This window comes from Dipodomys merriami, unplaced genomic scaffold (genome assembly GCF_024711535.1).
Source record: "Dipodomys merriami isolate MVZ:Mamm:240054 unplaced genomic scaffold, mDipMer1.0.p SCAF_180, whole genome shotgun sequence".
Taxonomy (NCBI): domain Eukaryota; kingdom Metazoa; phylum Chordata; class Mammalia; order Rodentia; family Heteromyidae; genus Dipodomys; species Dipodomys merriami.
The window spans coordinates 2,287,404-2,298,835 of record NW_027203160.1 but is presented as its reverse complement, the minus strand read 5'-3'; the positions used below and the strand labels follow the sequence as shown (position 1 = coordinate 2,298,835).

At 34.3% G+C, this 11,432-nt stretch overlaps 1 pseudogene; it reads left to right on the top strand.

Annotated features, from left to right (window-relative positions):
* Positions 1 to 11,130: 11,130 nt before the first annotated feature.
* LOC138830023 (U6 spliceosomal RNA) lies at positions 11,131 to 11,229 on the top strand (annotated as a pseudogene).
* Positions 11,230 to 11,432: the final 203 nt, after the last annotated feature.

Sequence of the window (11,432 nt, the reverse complement as noted above, 5' to 3'; positions counted from 1 at the left end):
ACAGTTGTGACAGAAGAGAAGGAATGACTCCAGATGGAAGGAATAAATGATAGTAACTAAGGTGTAGCAGAAACCATTCTAGGGAACCGTTTTTGGTTATTGAAGAACTAGTTATCAACTAGGCATATTCTTCATTGCCTTTAGCATTCTAAATGTCTTAGGCTAGTTCTTCATCTCTGTGTGATAAATATATCTCTTTCTATGCTGTTCGTTCATACGCGATCTCCTTTGCTTTCTTTTTTATATTATTTTTATTGTGAAAATCCTGTGCTTTCTAAAATTATGTCCTTCTCAATTTTTCTATGAATATTTCCTGATAATAAGTATACCTACACAGATGGAAGAGGCTGCTAATGTAAGGGTCCCACAGTTCCTGAGTCATTAACGTAACAAATTGGCAAAGGAAGACATATTTATTGCGACCTCAATTATTCTAAAAACTGCAATGTCACATCACTTGATTCAGATTTCCATTCTTGTCTACTTAGTGTCATTAACTGCACTAAACACAAATAGGAGCCGGGTGCTGGTGGCTCATGCCTGTAATCCTAGCTACTCAGGAGGTTCAGACCAGAGGATTGTGGGTCACAGCCAGCCTGGTCAGGGAAGTCCATGAAACACTTACCTTCAATTAACCAACAGTAATCCGGAAGTGGTGCTGCAGCTAAAGTGGTAGAGCACTGGACTTGAGCTGAAGAGCTGAGGGACAATGCCCAGGATCAGAGTTCAAGCCCCATGACCAACAGAAAAAGTGCAAAAATGACTTTAAGTTTCCCCAAAAGGAACGACAAAGTCTCTTCTCAATCAGAGAAAATAATTCCAAAATGATTCAGTGCACCTACTTTTGCTGAGTTATGTAAATTATAGATTCTTTGCTGAACATATTCTCTTCTTTTAAAAATTGTCAAATATTAGCTTTATTATAAACTTCATCTAATATTTCTTATTTCAAAAGAGAAGTCCATAAGTTGATGTCACTTGGATTTATTACTATCTCAGTTCAAAGCCAACCCAGGGCACAAAGTCAGTCAAACTCTTATTTGTAATTAAACACCATAAAAGGCAAAAGTGGAGTATTGGCTCAGTCAGTAGAGTACTAGCTTTGGGGACAGGTGGGCAGGAAAGACAACTGTACAGGGACAGGGTCCAACCTCTGAGTTCAAGACCCAGAACCAGCACAAACTAAACAAACAAGCAAACAAAAGAAACCCCAGGTATTTCTTTGGAACCCTCCTTATAGGAGTACTGGTCTGGGAAGAGGCTCCTTTTACTGATCATACTCACTGGCTCCTGCTTTTTTGAAATCCTTATTGCTATGGGAAACTCAGGACCAGACTAAAGGAATTGATAACTGACTCCTGCAACAAAAGAATCATCTCAGGAGTGAAACATCTACCCTTAAGACACTTTAAAACCTCCATGCCTTTGTTCCTTTGCAGGAGAACACTTTTAAAACTAAGTTATTTCCTTTGTTTTATGCTGGCCTTCAAAAGGCATATTGTCTCCTTTTGTAATATTCTCAACTAGAAGTTTATAGACAAGTTTTATATGAGTAAAGGACACACTCAAAAAAGTCAGGGACAGAATTTCTTTCAAGCCTTGGATTCTTTTCTTGTATAGTAAAAAGGAAAACAAAAGTGAACTTGAACTTTGTCATTCTTCTATGTTCAATTCCTCTCCTGGTATTGCTTTACACTTCCAGTTACAGTTACTTCCACTTACTTCCAGTAACAATCTATGGTGCTGCTCCAGATAAAATGAATGTTTTCTGGCTTCATTGAAATAGCACAAGGACACCTTTGGACATGTGGTAACACGTGTTTCAGAGACAACTTAATAAAGAGAAAATGTGAAATTTAAATTGCTTATAAATACATTATCCATGAGTATATTGAGTAAAAACTTCTTAAGTGCTCTGTAAATTAAGGAGAATTTTAAATGGGAAGAGGATTTTCAGATCATTTTTTGTGAGTGTATGTGCTGTGCATTAATTTCCCAAATGTACATGAGTTAACAGTAGGAGACACAATAGCAATAATATGAGAAAGAGAAGTTCTGTGTTTATGTATTAGGGTTCAATACAATAGAGAAGACTCTACAAATAAGACAGCATTGAAACTATAAAGTCAAGTCCAGCATGTAGAGTTATGGGAGTGATATAGAAAAAACATTACTCGTAAGTGGAATATGAAGCATGAGGCCACTCCCTTTCTAAATCTTGCTTGCTAATCACGTAAATTTGTAAAAAGTAGAATGGAAGAATGATCCTGTTTCCAGTGCAAGTCAGATATACGATCATGGAATTAACTGGAAAAAAGGAGTCCGTATTGAGAGAACAGGGAATATACTAGCAATGAAACTGGTGGCTAAGATCAGATTAAATTTCTTTCATTTTCTTATATTCTTTTTTGCTGTTGTTGGTCATGGCAATTCACCTCTGTGACTGGCTGCTGTCCCTTTGCTATTCAGCTGAAGGCTACTGCTCTACCACTTGAACCACAGTGCCACTTCCAGTTTTCTGGTAGTTATTGCAGAAAAGAGTCTCCAGGACTTTCCTACCCGGGCTGGCTTTGAACCCCAATCCTCAGGTCCAACCACCACTAGGCTTGCGATCACCTTTCTAACAGTGTACACTCAGGATATGTAATGTGTATGTTAATCTATCTTTATATGAATTCTTGAGTTAAAAATCTAGGCTACCGGTTAGGCTTTACACTCAAAAAAAATGTTTGTAGCTTAAAAGTTGATACTCCTGGAAAAATAAAACCTAAGGATGTAAAAGATTCTGGGAAGTTCAGTTTGCATCCAGTCTTGGCAGAACAGGATTTGAGACACTACCTATAATTAATCAGCAAAACCTGGAATCCCAGTCATGAGCAAGATTACTGAGTAAGAGCTTGAGGCTTTTGCATAAATACATAAAAACATACACATATACAGAAAGACACTTATATGTGCACACACAAATACAAAATGAAACAATTCTCAGTATATGTAGAAAAGTTAGAAAACAATAGAAAATATGTCCTGAGTAAGACTACAATCAAGTGATAATTTTTAGTATTAGAAAGCCCTCAAGTGAACTTTCTTTAAAGAAGTTGAGAATATTACATAGCTAGGGATCAGAGACAGTAAGAGATTCAAGTAATCATTATTAATGGGATCAGATCCATGGAGGAATGAATCAGAGACCCCTGCATATACATCTGAAGATGTTCATATCCTGTGTCAAATGTTAGAACATCTTTGAAAATAGTACTTAAACAGTCTGAGCAGTCAGTCGAGTGGATAAGATCATAGGAGAAGTTCAGAATTGCTAGTCTTTATCTAGATGAAATAAACCAACAAAATATGGCAGGGCAATGTGGTACAAGCCTGGAGACTAAGACAGGAGATTAAGGAGTGGAATTACATAGTGATACCTTCCCTTGACCAGGTAGTGTACTTTTGTCTCAATAAAGCAAACCAACCAACAAACAACAAAAAAGGAATACACAGTTGGAAGTTCGGGCTAATTTTGTCACTATGTTTTGAGAAGTCAAGTTTCCTATTGAAATGCAACACATGCATTATCCTCACGTGTTTTAAATGCTCTCTTCATTACAGAACATTCCTAGATGCAAAATGGCTCATGATTCCCTCCCCCAAAATTGCAAAAGTAAGTATCATTCTGTTAGATTTTAAAGAACTGATAAAGGATTATAAAAGCTTAAGCCTGTAGAAAGAGCAAAGTATGTCTAACATAGAACTTTGTAGACCTTGCTAAACTAGAATTGAGATTTAAAATGAATATTTTGGTTTTGTTGGTAATTTCATATTTTATACGCTACTACAAAAGTCTTTTTAAGTAGAAGGTTTAATTGACAAATTCACAAATGATACTGGCATTCTTATTTTCCTAGAATATATTTTCAAGAGAGTTATAATTAGAACTTAGTTAATAAATAATACCAACAGTTCATGCATAACATGATAATGTGAATAATCTAGACATAGTTGCCAACAAATGGATGACAGTAATTTATAAATTTGGAAAAAGAGCAATTTTTTGAGGGTGTGCTATACTATGGTTTGAAGAGAGGAATTGTGTGACATCTTCTTTCTTCTTCCTATATGTAACACAGGAAGCCATTTCCTTAATTACGTGCCTCTTTAAACATTGAGAAAAATGCTAGGTTTGGGGTTTGTTTTCATTTTCGTTTTTGTTTTATTGGCTTCTCCTAAAGCTTGAATTCTGGGCCTGGACACTGTGCCTAAGCCTGTTTATGCTCAATGTTCGTGCCCTACTTCAACCTCAGTGCCACTTGTGTCTGGCTTTTTCTGAATAGTTTATTGGAGATAAGAATCTAAAAAACCTTCCTGCATGAGTTGGCTTTGAACCATAATTTTCTGATCTTAGCATCCTGAATATCTATAATAGTTAAAAAGTAAAATATAAATAATATTTGCAAGTTTCCTGATCTCAAGAATACCACTGGGGGAAAAATGATGCAGCTCAGTTTATTGTGTCGTTCTTTCCAGAACAAGGAGGGCATCACATTAGCAGAGGTGTAGTATTTTTTCACAATAGAGTTAAGCTATTCATGATGTGAATTAAGGAATTTTAAGGTGCACCTTACAAGATGGAAACTGTTGGTCTAGGATGACTTTATGACATAAATCTTGGGATTGATGGTCATAGAAATAAAGCTTTCTCTGATAAACAATTGCTTTCTCTTGAAGAATTAATTGTTACAGATGCTTCATAGTCTTATCCTCTATAAGAATGTGGCTATTTTTCTGTTGAATTCTCAATCTGTAACACCCAATTGGAAACTGTATTTACTGCAGAATTTTATAACATGCAAACAGGTACTGTTTTGAATCTCTGAGGTATGGAATGTTGAGAATTTTAAAATGAAAATGAGTCATAGGAATTTTGAATAACACATATTTTCTGTTCTTTTAACAACTTATTTACTTTTAAAAGTTATGGGTTTCCATTTAATTAATCTCTTTTCAGTTTTAGTATAAGAAAGTACTAAATTTATTCTTTTTTCAAAATATTGGCAAGTATATTGTGAAAATATTGTCTAGATGGATAATATTCAAGTAGATGTTCCTCTGATAAAGAAAGGGTAGTTAATTCAAATTATATGTCAAATAGTTTTGATTTTTAAAAAGTTAATACGTAAAGAATAATATTTACTATACCAATACAGTGAAATTATATTTTATGCAGCTTATTTAAAAATTTTATTATCAAAGTGATGTACAGTGTGGTTACTGTAATTGTAAGGTAGTGAATGCATAATTTTTCAAACTTTTTACCTCTCCCTCATTTTTCTCATAGTTTCCTTCCCCCCTTTCCCCCTCACAAGTTGTAATGTACATTTCCAACATATCGTCTTGTGAGTATTGCTATTGCATTGGTTTGCCTTTCTGCTTTCTCTCACCATTTTGTTGTTTCTCTTCCCTTCCCTAGTTAAGGTAAATGTATACACAATACACAGGGTAACAAAATCAAATACAGCAGGGAGAAAGCATAGGGAAAATCCTAAAACAAATAGCAATTACATAGTACATCAAAAAAACACCACAAATAAAAATCTGTTTCCATATCTTGGAGTTCATTTTTCTCAGCATCAGCTTATATGGTCATATACACACATAACAATGCCACTGGAAAATAATAGTTGCATAAACACTAAATCATGAAAACAACATGTTAACTTTTTGGTGGTTAAGGTGGTATTAGGATTGGTGAATTCGTGATTCTGATAAAGGAATTTCAAAAGAGTTTTAAAGTTATGATAGGTAAAATTTAATTGTTCAAAATTTTTAACACCTTAGCCTATTCAGAAAATTTAAAATTGCCTGGGAAAATAGGCTTTCATTCAAAGAAATCCATGGAGACTTAGTAGAGAGGAAGCAATGTGACTAAAGATGGTTCTTTTTCACACTAAACAAACAAACCTCAGAAAACTTGCTTTAATCCTGTAGGTTCCCTTGAGAATTGTCATTACCCAGGAAATATACTCTCACTGTGTGCAACAAGGTTGTAGTACAATTTAAATTCAAATTCTTAAAAAAAAAGACATCAAAATTTGTGAATTAACCTTTAATTATCAAACAGATAATTTGGGTCGGGCTGGGAAGGTGGCTCAGTGGTAGAGCTCTTGCCTTGCATGCCTGAGGCCCTGGGTTTGATTCGTCAGCACCACATAAGCAAAAAGAAAAAAGCCGGCAGTGGTGCTGTGGCTCAAGTGGTAGAGTGCTAACCTTGAGCTGAAGAGCTGAAGGACAGCGCTCAGGCCCATAGTTCAGGCCCCAAGGCCAGACCCCCTCCCCCCCCAATAAAAAAAAAAGATAATTGGGGTCAAAATATTTATGGAGAAAATGCCCTCTACAATGAAAGAGGGTATTGGGTTTACACTTTTCTGTTTGTAATACTTTCCACAATGTCTTTGCACATGAAGAAGTGACATACAGAAAAAAATCTGATTGGGTACGTCAAAACAATGATTTCATATTTCTAAGTGGCTCACAAAATATAATACCTTTATTGACATGAGATAGTGAAGAATTCTCTACATAAGCCAAAAAGTTTCGGGTTCAAGGACTGGGAAGGTGGCTCAGTGGTAGAGGGCTTACCTTGCATACATGAGGCCCTGGGTTTGATTCGCCAGCACCACATAAGCAAAAGAACAAAGCTGGAAGTGGCACTGTGGCTCAAGTGGTAGAGCGCTAGCCTTGAGCTGAAGATCTGAGGGACAGTGCCCAGGCCTAGAGTTTCAGGCCCCATGACTGGACCCCCCCCCCCCAAAAAAAAAAGTTTTGGTTTCAGAAAAGAATTTAGCATATGGGAAAGTTTAGAAAATAGTGTTCTTAGAAGCCCTAGCTAAGTGTATTGTCTTCAGCATTAGAGGGAGGCCAAAACTTTTTGATACAGATTGTCTTAATATTTTTGCTACCTAAAGTGATTTTACAGAGCCTATTTGACTCACGAGAATGCAGAACTGATTGAATGAAGACATGAAAATAAATTCCACATCCAAATGAGGCAACTTAAAAGAGTATTAAAAGAGAAACTATGAAGATGTACAGTGGCTGAAGCTTCACTATACTTGAAGCCAAGAAGCTGTGATTAATTGGAAATCAGGAAATAGCTAAGAGGAGGACATAGAAGTAGGACACAGAAGTGTTGTCCTTTTGTTATAGACCTGTCTTCCAAGGTATGGGTGATTTAACTCTATTCTTCTCCATACATCTTGGTGAGCAAATGCAAGAACAAGAGAAAATAATAAATTCAAATAATTTTGCAAAGAATAACTTCACTGTTCCTGATATGTTATCTAAGGACAGTCTTAAGAGAGAAGATAAAAAGGGAGTACTTTTTGGTTTCCTCTATGCATCTTGTTAGCAAAATATATCCTTGAGGTTAGAATTGATTGAAACAAAAAGTGATGGAGTACTTATTTTTCTGGGCAATTTAGACACAAGTAGACTTTCAAGGTAAAAGAAAAAAGAAAAAAAATATAGCCAAGTATTTGTGCTCCCAGCTTCTTGGACTGGTTTTCTGGAGACAAATTTTACTTAGATTTGTCCTCATCACTATAGATATTGTTTCATGGCAACCAAATGCAAGAGGAAAGTTAAATGGACTCGCTTAGTCAATTAAACTGCATAATCAAAAAATGGCAAATAATATTTAGTGAATTATTTGACTAATTATTTGCCAGAATAAAGAAGGAAAATGTAATTCAAAATCAATTGACCTAAAAATATGAATAAAAAGTAGTGAAGAGAGATGAGAGAAAAAATAGAGGATTGTTTTCTCTACAGTGGAGTAATGGGTTCTTCATCTTGCTTCTTCCATTCCATCCTCACAAGCTATCAATTATGGCTCAGGACTGGAGTATCCAGTTCAGCCAAAGAGAACTCATACAAGAAAGATAATATTTGCAGCAGATATAGGTGATTTATAACCTTAGATAATCTATTTAAATCTGTTCAGAATCCTCCCCTAGGCCAAACTGCTACTTTGACCAGTTTTGTTTGCTTTTATCAAGATTTCCCTCCATTAACTTCTTAAAATTTTTGAGAGGTCATATTCATACTCTATAGAAATTTCTGTTTGGTTGTGATTTTTGTGTCTTTTTGTTTGTTTTTATTTTTTAAATGAATTTCCAAAGGTTGTGCAAGTGTCTTACAATTAAATATGTCCACCTAATTAGCCATTGCTCCTGGATCACAGTGACTCCTTCTATCATTCTCACCCAACCCCTTCTACAAGATTTATTTCCGATTTACCATTTCCTTTCTCAAATATGTACATTGAGTATTCTAGCTGTACTTGCACCTTGTTCCATTTTTCATTCATTCTATGTCTTTACTATTATTCCTCTCTCTTTTCAACTTCCTGATAGTCATTCTGTTAAACTTTCTGTTAATACTTTGAAAGGTTTATATTCATTCCATGGAGTTTCAGTCTTGCATATACTTGAACTGATGTAAGCTTATATTTCCATAAGTCATTCATCTGCAATAAAAATTTGCAAGACTGGAGACTTGAAACACCTAGACATGGTTACATTCTCATCCATTTGAAGATTAATCTTTAGTCAACAAGAAAGTTTAAAAATGGCTTTGAATGTATTCTTAACTACCAATTTTTATAAATGGCTTTGTACAATGGTGTGTGATTATTTTATTTTACATGGGATAAGACTAAGTTTTGGAAAAAGAAGAAAATTAACACTTACTACTATAGAGAAATATGATAGAAATAGAAGATAGATTTTGTCACATCTCAGATGAGTACCCATATTCAAGACTTAAAGACATATTTCTTACTATGTTAGACAGAGTGTAAACAAAACAACATATGATAAGGCAAGTATTTGTGACTTTTTAAAATGTCCCTTATTAAGTGATGTAATTTACTTTATTAGCTAACGTTTGGGGTTGAAATATGGGAGGCTGATCTATTTAACAAATTTCTGGAAGGCACCTACTGAACAACACAAATGGTGCATGGTACTGTTTCTACACTTTAATGAATGGTTGAACCTGTTTGGCATTAGTGCTGGGTAAATAAATCAACTCTATTGTGACTTGCTCCCTACACTAGAAAAACTTGTAATGTCACTAAGTGTCATATACTTATCAAATGTTATTTTGGTAAGTGTTATTTCAAAAAGTTTATTTGAAAAGGAATACACTTTCAGAAGATTAAATGTAGGTTATCATTGGTTTGAGAATGACAACATTGTTGTACCACAGAACCAAGTTGTACTAAAGTACCAGTGTTTTGAAGCACAAGCGATCTTCTCAATTAATGTTTTGCTGAATTATATTTGACCTCTAATTCAAGTTTTCCTGGCTTGGTAGATCAATCATGGATCTATCCTTCCAGGAACTATTTTTTGGGCTCACATATGCTGGACTTAAATATTACATTAATTATTACGGGAGGAGTATTAAAAATAATCTTGTGAAACCTTATGATCTTGTTCACTCATATGGGCTGGTCATCTATAAACTGAGTTTGAAATACAGTACTTTCTCTCGATTTTGTGACCTCATCTTTCATTTTAAGTTGCCTTGCATTACACAATTTCTTGCTGCTAATTCTTGTATCTCAAGGAATTGGGGCCCTGAAATATTATAAGAAATGAGAAATTGAGATGGATTTTCAGTTACTTTCTGCTGGCATGTTGCATAGGACTAGGTGAGAAGTCTAGCTCCTGTTATCTGATGATGCAGGTAATTCGGCCATAAGATACTAGGACCCATGGATCTATAGAAGAATAATGTCTTTTAGATATCATATCAGCACAATTGGAGTATAATCTGTAGGAATGCTTCAGAAATATGGAGAAAAACAGTTTGGGGCAGCGAGTTAAAACAATAAACAGGGCATCAGAGAAAAATCTCTTATACATTGGAGGAAAACAACATTGATTTTTAACAATGTGAATTCAGAAGACCATGAACACTTAGAAGGTATCACAAGTTTATACCGAAGACATTGCAATGATACTCTTTATATTCTAATATATATTCTAAACCTAATTATTTATATTCCAATACTATTTATTGGGATAAATAAATATCAATTTATTTGTCAAATTATCAATTGATTCTATTAATTTTCACTGTGTGAAATATAAAATCAGCACATACAAATATAAAATATATAACTATATATAATATAATAAAAAAGGGAACATGTTTTACATTGTTCTATTGTCGTTAGGGTATCAAAAGCAACTCTGTTTTAAAGTATTATTCCATTATCTCTACCTCAGTGTTTGGTAGAGTTAGACTTAAACCTTTACCTTTTGTAGATTTACAGACTGGAGGCAAGAGGAAACATTACCAATTTAAGGACTATTAACAAGGAGAAACATATGGACTTCTCCTGGAGCTATGAAAATATTTGGTGATAGAAAGGCAGTAGTGTAAGTTCCTGCCTGGTTGGAAGGTAGACAGGCCAGGAAATTAAGTAATCATGCATATGAACAATTTTTTCACCTTCTTAGATTTAGCTACTTTTGAAATGGTAGGTATAATGAACAATTATATTTTGATAAAAAAAACATTCTACTCTGAACAGTTCTGTCTGAAATGTTCATCTTTTTATGATCCCTTGTAACTAAGATTTGTTTTGTTCAAGTAAGACAATTTACGCTGTCAAGGTAAGATATTCTGGTTGGTCTGAACCTACATGGAAGAAGGATACAGAGTCAGGTAGACATTGGTGCCAATAATACCTCATTTGGGAAATTTTCAGCTGCAGAATTTTAGAAGGAGCTCTTAAGCAAGGATTTCTTTGAATCCATTAGCTCTACAGAGTTAACTCAGTTGGATAAATAAGTCCTTTAAAAAGCCATCCTCTTTGGACCTAGCTAAAAATGCTTCAAAGTATGATTAAAACTAAAATGAAAAAGACTTAAAATAATCATTGACAAAAGAATTACAAACGTGAGCATTCGACTGAACAATATAATTATTTTCCATTATACACAGAATTTTAAGGAAATAAGATCAGTAGCATTGTTAGGAACATTAAGGTTTTTTTGTTACAAATAGGCACCCAAGGATATAATCCTGTAAAAGATTGCATCATTAACTAGAGAACATTACATTCTTCAGAAGCACATATACCCAAATTACAACAATACAGAGATTAACATGGCAATTGCACAGGATGATATGAAAATCTGTGAATTATTCCTTATTTTTCATTCTTCAGATGCTAGAAATGAAAAACAATTATTAAAAAGTTGATTACAAATTAACAGTGTAACAATACATGTAATTCATATAAATAAAAGTTAGTTTGATATCAGTGTATTAAATCTTCGCCTTAGAAAACCCTTTACATAACATAATCTTTATAAAATTTTTAAAATTAGACAACATTGCCAATTTATTCCAAAGTAATA